Source organism: Bos javanicus, chromosome 8, assembly GCF_032452875.1.
Source record: "Bos javanicus breed banteng chromosome 8, ARS-OSU_banteng_1.0, whole genome shotgun sequence".
Classification (NCBI taxonomy): Eukaryota; Metazoa; Chordata; class Mammalia; order Artiodactyla; family Bovidae; genus Bos; species Bos javanicus.
In genome coordinates this window covers 41122087-41136500 of record NC_083875.1, presented here as the reverse complement: position 1 = coordinate 41136500, position 14414 = coordinate 41122087, and the positions used below count along the sequence as shown (strand labels likewise).

At 40.3% G+C, this 14414-nt stretch overlaps 1 protein-coding gene across 4 annotated transcripts in view; it reads right to left on the bottom strand.

The window, feature by feature from the left end:
- GLIS3 (GLIS family zinc finger 3) overlaps positions 1-14414 on the bottom strand; it is a 499909-nt gene that overhangs the window by 152330 nt on the left and 333165 nt on the right. The gene's annotated exons all lie outside the window — the stretch shown is intronic.

Sequence of the window (14414 nt, the reverse complement as noted above, 5' to 3'; positions counted from 1 at the left end):
CATAGCCATCTTCTCAAAGTATTTGAAAGAGACCAGCAGTGCTATATTCTAGGGCAGCGATTCTCAACCATGGGAGATTCTGCTTCCTAGGGAACATTTGTCAATATCTGGAGATACTTTTGAGCTGTCACAACTGAGTGTGTGTGAGGAGGTGGGGGAAAGGAGGGGTGAGGGCAGAGGGAGATATTACTAGTCTAATGGGTAGAGGATGAGATGTTGCTAAACCTTCAATGCATAGAACAGTCCCCCAACCAAGAACTGTCTGGCCCAAAATGTCAGTAGCACTGAGGTTGAGAAGCCCTCTGCTAGAATATGGTGATACAAGTTTATTTGTAGCAGTAGAAGCTGAGATTGCTCTGATCACTGAAATACAGACGGAACTCTCTGGTCAATACAGTTCAACTTCTTTTAAACTTCTGAGAATATTTGTTAAGTAACAACTCTAATGTGAAGCTGGCAATTAAAGAGAAAAGGATGAGAAGATGAGTATTCCCTAAATTCAAAGCAGATTCAGAGGTTCAAATTGGGTTATATTTGTCCTGCTATAATCACTTTGGTCTCCTGGGATTAAAAAAAAAAAAAAGATGGAAAGAAAGAAAGGAGGGAAGGAAGGAGGTGGGAAAGAGGCAGGAAGGGAAGAACAAGCCTTTTGGTTTTCACCTTCAGTGATGAATACAGCCATAGCAAGGTAGACACATTACTCTTCGTAAAGTGAGAACATTTGTAGGGCTCATTTCAGACCCTTCCTGTTCACACAAAGACAAACCCTTTCTGTCTGATATCACCTACATCAGAAGGGGCTTGAAGCTGAATTCTATTTTGTATTTTAACGGTGTCACTACAACAAAGTACGACTATATCATAACAAAATTGACCCAGCATAACAAAAGGAGTCATTACTCGGTTTCTATGTAATCACCGTGCGTGTGTGTGTGCTCAGTCATGTTCGACTTTTTGCAACCCCATGGCCTGTAGCCTGCCAGGTTCCTCTGTCCATGGAATTCTCCAGGCAAAAATACTGGAGTGGGTTGCCATTTCCTCCTCCAGGGGACCTTTCAGACTCAGGGGTTGAACCCGAATCTCCTGTGTCTTGCAAACTGGCAGCGGATTCTTTACTACTGACCACCTGGGAAGCCCATGCAGTCACCATTTGCACCTAAAAATGGCATTCTTCAGAAATGAGAAAATCCTGAATGCACTATTTGGAGAAAATAAATAACAGGTTTGTGAGAAGAGAGAAAGGGAAATGAAAAGAGATCTACTGCAAAATTAAGATGCAGACACAACTGACAAGCTTGGGTTCTGCTGGCATCATGACTGCCAGGATGCAAAGCCGAGTCTAAACACAATAAAATAATCTGTAGAACACCTATTAGCTGATAGGCATATGATTATCTGATGGGCACACTGTAACTGCTCTATTTAGTGTATTTACACTTAAGCCTATAATAACAGTTCCTTGAAAAGGACTGCTGTATATTTAACTGATGATCTGGCTCCAACAATTAAATCCTACTACACTTTAGAATGCTAAGCTATTTCCAGAGTTGGAAAGAGACCAGCTGCCTCACATCTCACCCTTCTCCTTCAGGTCAGCAATGGCCCTGAGGCAGTACTGAGGATGCTGCTGCTTTGAGTGGCACCAGTTTGCCAACAAGAAGCTACTTGAGAAGCAGGCATGTTCCTGCCATCTGTGATATAAATAGAGGCTTTGTTCAGAAGGTGTGTTAGGACACTTAACTTTTAAGAACACTCTGTAGTGGGTTAGCATTTCATATCTGTACTAGTTTTCCTACCTAGATTAGTGTGCCACAGAGAGGTATGCTGTTCTATGGAACACTGACCTTGTACAATATTTACCCCCCAAAAATTCTGTTTTAAACAGAAGTGCCTGATTTGGGAAGGATAAAACTGGATATAATTCCTTTCTCTTCACCCCCAGTATGACTTTAAGGGCTTAAGATTGTTCTTCTCTGTTTCAGGATAAAATTTGCACATGTCACAAACTGACCCAATTCTTTTCTCTTTCTAGTTTAACTTTAAACTTGCCTCATTCTACACTCTAATTAGCGGTTACCTCTGGATCCTATGAATGGGACAGGGGTTGGGAAGCATAGTTATTCAATTTTGTAGGGCATGTTAGATTCTTCAGGCTGCAAGGGCCCAGAGTTTCAGATAATGATGTCCCAGCCAGGGGGCTCCACAAGTTAGCATGAGCTTCTTCAGGATTTAGAGTCAGAAAACTTCCACCTTTCTTTCATTAAAAAACAAAAAGGGACTTCTCTGCTGGTGCAGTAGATAAGAATCTTGCCTGTCAATGCAGGGGACACAGGTTCAATCCCTAGTCCAGGAAGATTCCAAATGCCATGGAGCAACTAAAGCCCATGTGCCACAGCTACTGAGCCTGTGCTTAGAACCTGTGAGTTGCAACTGCTGAAGCCCATGGACCTAGAGCCTGTGCTCCACAACAAAAGAAGCCACCTCAATGAGAAGCCTGCACACTGCAACAGAGAGTAGCCTCCACTCACTACAACTAGAGAAAGCCCACACACAGCACCAGAAACCCAAGGAAACCAAAATAAATAACTTAAAAAATACTTGAAAACAATTTATTATAAAACACTGAAAACATATGCAACAGTAGAAAGAATAGGGTGGTGAACCTCTAATTTCCTTCATTACCATTCAACCATTATTAAGATTTTCAACATTTACCTAATTCTTCCCTTTCATTTCTTATATATTTTAAAGTAAATCTCATATATCATGCCATTTAAATCCTTCAATGTACATTTAAAAAGAATATTTGTAACATAACCACAAATATTTGTAACCATAACATGACTATCAGATTTGGCAAAATTGTCCTAGGATTTTCTAAAACAGTCTAAATTTTTAAAATTAAATTTTATCAATTGTGTCAAAATTATATTTTTAGTAGGAGTTGTTTGAATTCATATGTAAATAAGGCCTGAACCTTGTATTTTGTTGTTATATCTTTTAAGTCTCTATTTCTGGTTTTTTGACTGGTTTATTTTGTCTGATTTCTGATGGATTATCAGAGGGTCACTTCTTAGATGAGTTATCTTTAAGTACTCTTCCTTGTTCAAAAACGTGAAATGTGGTAGGGAAGGAGCCCTTAGGATTTGAGGTTATATTACCATTATAAAATACTTCCTACATGTGGGTATAGCTTATACTGTTACTTTACTAGTATTAGTAAATATATATATATACATATATATATTCCTCAACTTATTTCAAAAATTATTTAAGAGGGACTTCACTCATAGAAAAATAGATTTTGATCTTTGTATTAACCCACTCCAGTACTCTTGACTTGAGAATCCCATGGAGGGAAGAGCCTGGTAGGCTACAGTCCACGGGGTCGCAAAGAGTCAGACACGACTGAGCTGCTTCACTTCCCAAACTAAATGCTTCAGTGAGTCAAGGTCATTCAAGGGAATTCTGCTTCTGATACTAAACTGCAGGGGTTAACCAAACTTTAAAGTTTGAGGGCACAGTCCTCTCCAAGACTTCCTCTACTTCTGGTACCACCTGCAAATTTGAGAGGTTCCTCTAGCTACCTCAGGTTTGATAACTTGCTAGACAGATGCATACAACTGTCTGAAAGCTATTATACTCATGGTTATGGATCCCTGGGTCGAGAAGATTCTCTGGAGAAGGAAACTGCGACTTACTCCAGTATTCTTGCCTGGGAAATCCCATGGATAGAGGAGTTTGGTGGGCTATGGTCCTACAGTCCATGGGGTTGCAAGAGTCAGACACACCCTAGAGACTAAACAACAATAATGAATCATTCAGAGAAAGGATACAGATGAAAATCATCCAAGAGAAGACATATAGAGTCTGAGAATGCTCCAAATGTAAAAACTTGTCCTGATAATGCATTACACTCCTTGCACAGATATGGACAATCCAGAAAAGTCCCCAGAGTTTTAGTTTCCAGGGTTTTTATTAGGTCTCTGGTACATAGGCATGCTAATTAATTCAATGTTCTCATGGTTAATCTCATCCTCCAGGCTGACTGATATCAAAAAACACAAAGCCTTCATCCTAACTTCATGGTTGGTCTTCCTGGTGTGGTAAGCTCACCCTAAAATCTATTGTGGGCAGCTCCCACTCTAAAAAAGACACTCCTATCAAGTATGACATAGGTTATCTCCCAGAAAGAAAGAAAGAAAGAAAGAAAGAAAGTGAAGTCGCTCAGTCATGTCCAACTCTTTGCGACCCCATGGACTGTAGCTTACCAGGTTCCTCCGTCGATGGGATTTTCCAGGCAAGATTACTGGAGTGGGTTGCCGTTTATCTCCAAGAAAAGTGAAAGTGAAGTCGCTCAGTCGTGTCCAACTCTTTGGGACCCCATGGACTGTAGCCTACCGGGCTCCTCTCCATGGGATTCTCCAGGCAAGAGTACTGGAGTGGGTTGCCATTTCCTTCTCCAGAAGCTGAAGCTTCTTATCTCCCAGAAGCTGAAGGCAAAGGAGACCTCTCATTGGACAAGGCCAAATTCTTCTTTACAAAAATAACTTACCTGTTTTTATTATCCATGCTAAACCTAGCCTATTCCTTTTACTATGATGCTTCACTATGGGAATAATTTTCACACAAAACTGCTGTGAAATTTTTTAATAAGAAGTACATTAGATCTGGGAATAAATATCTCTGATAATATAAAATTAAACAAGATCAAAAAATCAAAACAAGAAGGTAACCTCCAAATAAGAGTTAAAAATAAAATGAGAGCTTGAAAAATACACATCACTTTAAACAATGTAATTAAGAAGAGGAAAATATAAATGTTTTCAATATTTTATTTTTGTAAACTTTTAACATGTTTATTTGAAAGCTAACCAAGTTTTTCATTGTAATCTATCTGAAGCCTCACAGACCTAGGTGAGATATCTTAACAAAAAGAGAAATTCTAAGAAAAATTAGCACTTTATGAGCTCAGATCATTTGTGATTCCTGTAACTGCAAAAAATAGGTGGACATATGGTATAAATTCTCACTCATTTCTACTTTATTTTGTTAAGTGAGATGTGTAAAGCTCTTCAAGACCTTCTCTACCATACATGAAAACAGAGTAAAGAGTTATGGATTTACGCCTTTTTTTTTTTTCTTTCCCAACATGAAATTTTATGAATTACATACAGTGGTAGGTCAAGAAATGGGTTTGAATAAATTAATGAATGGATTCTACTGTACTCAAAAAAATTGATGAATATGAAGGAACCATGATTTTACCCTTTTCCCTCTTTACTAATTAATTTCTGGATCCAGAACCCCTCTCTGATGCAGAGAAGATAGTGGAGTTATGTTTCTATTCAGCAGAGCTTCAGGATTGCCTTATCCACACATATAAGGAAGCAGTTACTTCCATAAAGGACCTCTGGTCCATTTGAAATTTTTGTTTCTTAGTGATTTTAATGCTGTTAAGGTACCTAGTGAGGGCAGAGAACTTCCCTAAAGACACATGTGGCCTCTGCTATTCTCCAAAAGTCAGTCAGTCCCATTTGTGTCTTCAGAAAAAGCAATCACTCATCACTACAGAGGACAGAGTACATGGGGAATTTACAATGAAACTATTACAAGTTTAAAAGAACAGCATTCGTATGTTTTTTCCACCTCAGAAGTGTTAAAGACTATAGATTGCAGCTGAGGGAAAATTAAGGTCCCTATTTACACATTTCACTGTGCCTGTGAAGCTGAAAAAGAAATGAACTTAGTTGCAAAAGTATGTAGTTCACACAGGCAATTTCATTGTTTTAGTGTAGGGAAAATGTCCTTTAATGTCATCAGCTAAAGAAAGGTGAATATTCAGGAATTAAAAAGCAGCCAGAAATGTTAACGCAAAAAAGAAAAAGCATTGGCTTAGAAAGCGTGCTCAGAGAAGGCAATGGCACCCCACTCCAGTACTCTTGCCTGGAGAATCCCATGGGCGGAGGAGCCTGGTAGGCTGCAGTCCACCGGGTTGCTAAGAGTCGGACACAACTGAGCGACTTCACTTTCACTTTTCACTTTCATGCATTGGAGAAGGAAATGGCAACCCACTCCAGTGTTCTTGCCTGGAGAATCCCAGGGATGGGGGAGCCTGGTGGGCTGCTGTCTATGGGGTTGCACAGAGTCGGACACGACGGAAGCCACTTAGCAGCAGCAGCAGAAAGCATGCTAATGCATATGGAGGATGAGGAAGAAGTGGTAGCTGGGAAAAGTCTCCTCAATCAGTGATTCCCAAGCTGAGGTGGGAAAAGATCAGAATCTCCAGGCGTTGTGGTGTAGTTTAAAAGGACACTAAGTACTATAATCTTATATTTTGAATACAGAAAACTTTCTTTTATTTTTGTAACATGGATCCTGGCGAGTCCAGCTCTATAAAATCTTGGCTGGTGGAGATAAGTCAGTTCTAACCAAGAAGCCAAGAAGATTCTCATCAGAAGAGGGAGTGGGAAGTCAGAGGAGGGAAGTGCAAAACACATACCAACCCCCATCCCCTGAGGGGCACAGAGGGCAGGGGAGAGTTGAGACTGTGTCTGCTAACTAAAGAGGACATTCTGTTTCAAAAGATTGAAAAATACTGACCTGAGTTGTCTGAAAAATAATACTTTCAGAACCGTATTCAGTAAGGGCCCTTACTGCAATGTCAAGGTAACCTTAGGGGCTCTTGACACCCTGGAATGCTGGTGACCTCTGGTACTTTCTGGAACCTAGCTTACCTCTGCGTGGGGCATTCTATTTTGTTTTTGTATTCATAGGCCATCTCTTTCAGAGAAGCTCAAAGCGCATTTTAGGTGTTTATTTTTTTTAAACTCTCCAACTGCCTGAAAAAGACTAGAAACAGTATTATTTAAGGTTTTCCCTGCACTCTTCCAAATCAACACATTGGCTCTCTTTTATGCCCCTTGCTCCTGTCTATCTTGACAAATGCCATGGATTCATGAGGAAAAAACACTATCATCGTGTAAGATCCCACAAAACACTTCAAAACATTCAAACGCTCTCTGCTTCCACAGCCTGTATTAACAAATTGTACCTGTCAATAAATACAGATAAATTAGGTGACTGCAAGTGAAAACCTCTAAGGTAAATCAGTAACTTAGGAAAACAAAAAAACCCACTAAAACTAAACTCCATGTAGGTGATACACCATAATTCTGTTGCTGGCTCATCAGATCAGTAGCCAATCAGGTCCTGGCAGGCCATATGTGTATTTATAAATATATCTGCTAACGTAAAGGTCGAGCTGCTCACTGCTCAGGGAAATCAGGCACATTTGGAACCATCCCTAGATTTTGGTTTCTTTAAAAAAAAAAATATTTTGACAATCTGTGACAAATGCAATCCTGCCCCCATATGTTTTGTACTATTTAAAGGGAAATGACACTCAGTTGCCTTCACATCAACACGTGAATTTCTTTCTTTTAATAATGAAGTCAGAAGATGGGAAAAGAGGGAGGTTACCTTCTATACATATTTAAAAGATAGAAATATCTTTTCAAATTTCCACACTTGCCCAACAGGACAGAGCTTCCAAAATGTGTGTCACTGTTCATGAATTAAGAAATAACAGAAACTTTTCTTCCAAGTTGGAGGCAGAGGTAGAAAAATAATGAATGACAAGAGAGTGTTGGTAGATTCTTGCTATGAAATGCAGTCTCCTGCCCCCTTGCTCATTTTTTTATGCTCATAATTCTTTGCACTTTTCTGGGCATGGGGATGGAAAAGGCTCTGCTTAAATGTTACCCTCTGCCAGCTTCTGCAGAAATCTCTTATAGATTAATTTAGAATATCCAGACATCTCTATCAGAACTGAGAATGACATTATAAGGCTGTGAGATCCAGAAGTCCAGAATAAACCTTATACACTACAAACTCATCTACTTGCATCCCTCTGTTCTTTAGTATTAACAGAATAACAAGGTTTTCCCATGGCATGGAAGACAGAAACTTGGAAAAAAAAAAAAAAACCAACAAAAAACCCCCAAACATTCAAACGACATCTTTGGTGAAAAAAAAAAGCTTCTGACAAGAGGGAAGGGTATGAAAATATTTTCAGAGAACTTGTTTAATCGCCCAGCAATGTCTTCTGTTCCATTTAGCCCCCAAATCTGAATAATCATGACAGATGGCTTTAAAAAAAAGTTAGCTAAATTTTCAGATAACGCAGCCTTCTGTCATGTTCTACTCTGAGGTTTATGCAGTTTGTTTAGCAGACTCTGAACTGCAGGCTGCTCATGGGTGATCAGCTTTCACTTAGTATCTGCAGAATTCACACCACTTGATACCGTATGCTCAGGACTCCCAGGGGTAGAAATATTGTCAGTTCAGATGACAAAAGATCTTCATAGGCCACCCCTCCTCAGCTCAGATATTAGATCCACATTTTACGCACAAAGCAATGTTGGAAGTGTAAAGGGCCAAGAGACCAGCTCTTGGCTCTATCAGCTAGGCCATCTCTTTGTAGCAGAATAAACTCATGTCTGATGCTATAATTACAAGCCTAATGGACACACTTAATTTATTTTAGAGAACTGAAGTTGATACCCACTAGTGCTATTATTAAAAATACTAATGAGAGCTGCTCAGTAAGAAAAGAAAAGATTTATTGAATTCCTTTTGGCACCCGGCACAGCTTAGCAATTTTGAGAGCCCATCAAAACAGCAGATATATACCCTGCTCAGATGTGCTGTACAGGATGTGAGCTGGGTTTCAGATTTTCAATAACAAATCTGTCACTCTGATTTTAATTAGATGGCTTAAAGCAGCTACATCAATAATGGCAGAATGACGGCTTAGTTCAAAGATCATAGAGATGTTACTCTACTTTAATAGTTCTTTTATACAAGTACATATTTCAGAAGTTTGCGAGGCATTCATCTTGACTACCCCTTTCACCAAAGAGAAGACAAAAAAATATTCCTAATTGAATTGAACCACGAACACTAGTAGTCATCACCATTTCTACGCCAGGCTGTTGCATCCAGCTGGTTAGGAGGTCTAATTTCACACCATGCAGCAATGAAATGCTGCTAACTTTTATTTGTGAGTATAAAATAGCAATATTTCATGACCACAAAATGCCAGTTGACACCGCAGGGTACACCCTCCGCTGGTCTGAACCTTAAAGACAAATAGCTGTCTTGGTTGAGTACTAAAAACTGGACCTTCCTTGTGAAAAGCTCCCAGGAGGGGAGGACCTGGGGGGGGGGGGCAGAAGCCCTCCAGAGAAGTTCACACGCAGCTGGGAATACTTCTCATCCCAAGAGAAGGTGGGGGTGATGACCTCAGAGAGAAAAACTGTTGCCAAAGGTCCAGCCATTTCTTAAAGGGGTTCTTGCGAGTGTGTGTGCTAAGTCGCTTCAGTCGTGTCCGACTCTGTGTGACCCTATGGACTGTAGCCTGCCAGGCTCCTCTGTCCATGAATTTTCTAGGCAAGAATACTGGAATGGGTAGCCATGCTCTCCTCCAGGGGATCTTCCTGACCCAGGGATCAAACCCACATCTATTGTCTCCTGCACTGGCAGGCAGATGCTGCTAAGTCACTTCAGTCATGTCCGACTCTGTGCGACCCCATAGACTGCAGCCCACCATGCTCCCCTGTCCCTGGGATTCTCCTGGCAAGAACACTGGAGTGGGTTGCCATTTCCTTCTCCAATGCATGAAGGTGAAAATCAAAGTGAAGTCGCTCAGCTTAGCAACCTCATAGACTGCAGCCTACCAGGCTCCTCCAACCATGGGATTTTCCAGGCAAGAGTACTGGAGTGGGGTGCCAGATGAGGCATATATAATTATCGTTGTATTTCTTTATACTAATTCTTATTACAAGAATAAAAATGTACTGATTGCATAAACAAACACTGTTAATATATACATAAACACTATTAATACAGTGATGTATATCCTTCTGTACTTTACCCCATGGAAATAAATATTTTATACATACACACACACACACACACACTTCCCTTAAAAAAGGAAGTCATGCTATACATATACTGTAAGTTTTTTTTGCTTAATAACAATTATTTTTCCATATAAATATATCTCAAAATTATCATTTTAACAACCATGTAATATTCTGTTATGAATTACCCATATTATTTAATCAGTGCCCTCTTGGGCATTTAGATAGTCCCCAATTATTTTGCAATTGTGTATATACATATATAGTATGAATAATGATACAGAGTACATAAACATGTTCTCTTCATACATGAACATGTCCTATGTGTATACATATACAACTGGATTATGATGTTAGAATAAATTATCTTAGGATAAATCCTGAGAACTGGAACTCCTAGGTCAAAGTATCTTTATTTTGTTTTGAATACATGCTAGCCATTGTTTTAATGCCTAGACATGGAATATTTGTTTTAGAAGCAACTTCTCCTGAATCAGATTCTGACAAAGCCCCAGACTTCCTACTATCATTTTTTTCAGAGTCATACAAATCCACAATTTCATCTCTGCCTCCCCAACAATGCTGTTTATCACTCTCCAGAATAATATGAACTTTCCCTGGTCCCAATCCCTATAAGGAATCTTGCTCTGATCAATCTTCAATGATGTACACATGGCTGTATTGACTCCCACTGGCGTGACTAAAGTCCTGAACCTGACTTTCTGCAGCTTCTAAATCTGACATGTTCAGAATGGATACCGACACTTTTTTTTACCAGTGCTATCTCACTACTCCGAATCAGCTCTGCCACTTTTCAGCTTATCTGACCTTGGGACAGTGACTTATTATCTATGAGTCTCAGTTTCTTATGTGGTCAGGTTTCCTCCTCCAGGAAGCCTTCCTAGACCTCCCATGTCTGGGTCAGAGGCCTTTCTTTGTGTCCCCACAATACTTCACACTTCACCCAGCATAATATTTAACCACACAGTCAATGGTTGCCTAATGACCTGTTTTTCCCCAACACTAGACTATCAGAGCAGGAACCATATGTGTCAATATTGACCACGACTTTTGCACCATTCACTGAAGAATGTAATTGTTGAGTGCTTACCTTGTTCCAGGTACCAGGGATACCTCTTTGCTAGAGATATAGCAGAGAACACAACACACATATTCCAGCGGGGGAAGAGCAAGCCAATAGCTCAACAGATCAATATGCTCTATGGCAGATTTGGTAACTGCTATGGAGAAAAATAGGACTTACGTAAGGGGAAAGGAATGCCAGAGGTTAGGGGTGGACTGGGGAAGGCTTGGCAGTTAGGCAGAATGGGGTCTGCGGAGGCCCCCTGAAAGGCGACATGTGAACAAAGGTGTCCAGAGCTGGGAGAGGTCATTCTCCCTGGTTTGAGCAGCCAGCTCCTTCTGTTGGTTTCAGACACAAATGCCCTGCATAATATTTTGCTTAACAAAAAGTATCTGCTGCTTTAAAAAGAATTGGTTTTTCTAAATATATCCCCCAGTATAATCAGCCCTGTGCTAGGTATTACAGAAAGTAACTTTTAGGCTAGCACTGAAACAACGAAAGCTTCTGACGGAAGCTTTAAGTGTTTTTGGATTTAAGTGTTGAGGGAACTGACAACATACACACAAACCCAAATTCATGCTGTAAGTGGCAAGGCTGGGATTAAAATCCTTCTCTGCTACCTCCAGAGCCCACATCTCTCTATTCCACCAGAGATGAGTAAGACCAGCAGGCTGCCAAGTCATTTTAGTTCAAATTTGACAGGACTCCCACAGCACTGGCATTGCTTTGTTTGAATGCCTTTCCCACATGACCTTGCTGTGTTTAGACACCTTTGACAGCCCACACTGAACATAACCTAAAATGATCTTCACTTTAAGAGTTCATTGATTGTGCCTCTGTAAGTTCCAAGTGGTGATTTCCTAAAAATCGTAAGGGATCTTAACTGAGATTTCTTCTCAAAATGTAGATAATTCTAACAGTTGACACACAGTGAGTGTTGTTTAAGGATGTGCTTAGAAAGTATTGCTCCTGGCCAACTATCTACATCAGATCACTGTCCAGTTTTGCCTTCTGCTCCTCACTGCCTTTCTTCTTTTTTCCTGCTTGCTTCCTACTTCCAGCTGCCAGCAACTCAGATAATTAAATGCCAAAGTAGTGACACTTGGCATTTCAATGAGCACTCTCTATTTACTACACAGTCTCTCTCAACAGCCCTCCTGCTCAGCATGCGTGCAAGCTCGATGCTGCTCTGCTGAACTGAAGCACTCCTTTGTTGCAGAGCTGGATGAACTGAAGAAAGATGAACTCGGGCAGCAGCCCAGAACTGAGAGGAGGGAGGCAGAAGATTCCCCAATTTCTCTCCTTGCCACCTCTCAGAGTTTATGTCCTCAATTCAATTAAACAAGCATTTGTTAAGACCTTAGCCCTCTGGGTTCAGTCCTCTGCTGGGATACTTTTTAATGAATTTTGTATTAAACAGGACAGAACTTTAGGTCTTTTCATTTCAACCAGGTATTGGCAAGATATTGTACTGTACATGATTGCAAAGTGATTTCACCTTGATGGCTCACCTGATTTTATTTGAAACCTATTAGTGAGGACAGAAGTAGACAGTGGATATAAAAGTGTGACTCTAGCTTCTAAAGCTGTAGTTTATGTCTTGGAATAACTGAATTCATTAAAAAGTTTCCTCTTCACCAAAGGTATCATTTGTTTAGACTGCAGCTTAGCCTGGACGCCTCTGACTCAATGAGTCTGGGATAAATATACACCTAGGTACTGTGACACAGCCAGTGCTTCATACAATTCCAGACCATAAGCTCGGAGGACAAGAACCAAGTCTACTCACTGCCATGGCCCCAGTGTCAACCACACGGACAGAAGTAAATCAATGGTGCAATACATAATTTCAATTAAACTGCTTTGCAAGTGAGATGGAAAATTATCTTCAAATCCCTTCAAGCCATACTGAGCTAAATATGGTCTTAAAATCATCAATATGATTATTACATTCACAGATAACTTTTATTCATTCAAATAATACATATTTACTGAGTACCTTCTGTTGGGTTGCCAAAAAGTTCATTTTGGTTTTTCCATAATCTGTTATGGAAAAACTTGAACAAACTTATTTTGGCCAACATTGTCCAAACGTTGTTCATAAGACTTGCTAGTCAAATGTCATCTTCCTTTCTTTTTAAAAGCCTTTGTTTTTCTCATTCAAAACGGCAACTCACAGGCTATATGCAAAAAAATTGGCTCATGAGTGTTTTAGGGGCAAATTTTCAACCAATGACCACATTATGGTTAGTCTGAGGCTAGAACCATCATATCACTCTTTATATCACGGGTGTCTTGCAGTACATATGGTATCCAGTAGATGCTGAATTAGTGTTTGTGAAAAGTGAATAACTGAGGAACCCTAAACATGCTAGCCACTACTGCATTTAAAAAAGGGAGGAAGGAAGGGAGGAAGTAAAGATGGAAAAATAAAGGGAAGGAAGGAAGGTGTACCAATCCATGTGAAAATAATTTACTATGGGAATTTTATTTTTGAGTGAAATCAGTAACTAATATGCAAGGAGACTATAAAATCCTTGAGTGGTACCCTCTTCATATATGCCACACTTTTCATTAATTTACAGTCAAGATGGACTAAAAGGGACAGGTTTACTATCTGACCTGAAATACAGACACACACACACACACACACACACACACACACATACACGTACCCCAGACAAAACATATACAACAACAGATACTTTTCCAGACACTGGACACCAGGCAAGGAAAAGTAGGGATTCCTAAGATAAAGGAGAAATGAAGTGAGGCCTCCTACTGCCCCAGCTGACTGCTTCAAGAAAATTTCTGGGTTGCAGCACCGGGAAGAAGGTCCCAGGCAGAAGGCAGTAGACTCTCTAAGTTGAGGAAACAGAGCAAGTAGATATGAGGCAGCTAGAGTTTATAGGACAGAAGAGAGAAATGTACAGAGAAGAGGACGGTCCAGAAAGAGATTTGTACAGGGTCCCCTCAAGTGTTCAGCTGAGAACTGATAAGTAAACGCACGCATGTGAACACACTGAGTGCGAGGGTAACACTGAAGGATTAGAGGAAGCAGTGCTGGGAACTCTTAGAGGGACCCTAGTATGCCTGCCACTCAGACGGAAAGCTTAGAGTTCACAGGATGCTGGGTGGTGGACTCGGGACAGTCATCCTCAGCAGTGAGGAAGAGTTAGCCCGAGACTGAGCACTGCTGCAGGGCTACCTAACAAAACAAGACTGGAAAGGATCAAACTATTTGCAAGCGATTTAACTATTCCCCGGAGCAGAGCTCAGGAATATTTACAGGAATGAAAAAATATCAAGCACCCAACGAGATAAATTCACATTGTCTGGCATCTGATCAAAAACTATAAGGAATGCAAAGAATTAGGAAAATGTGACTCATAATGTGGAAAAAA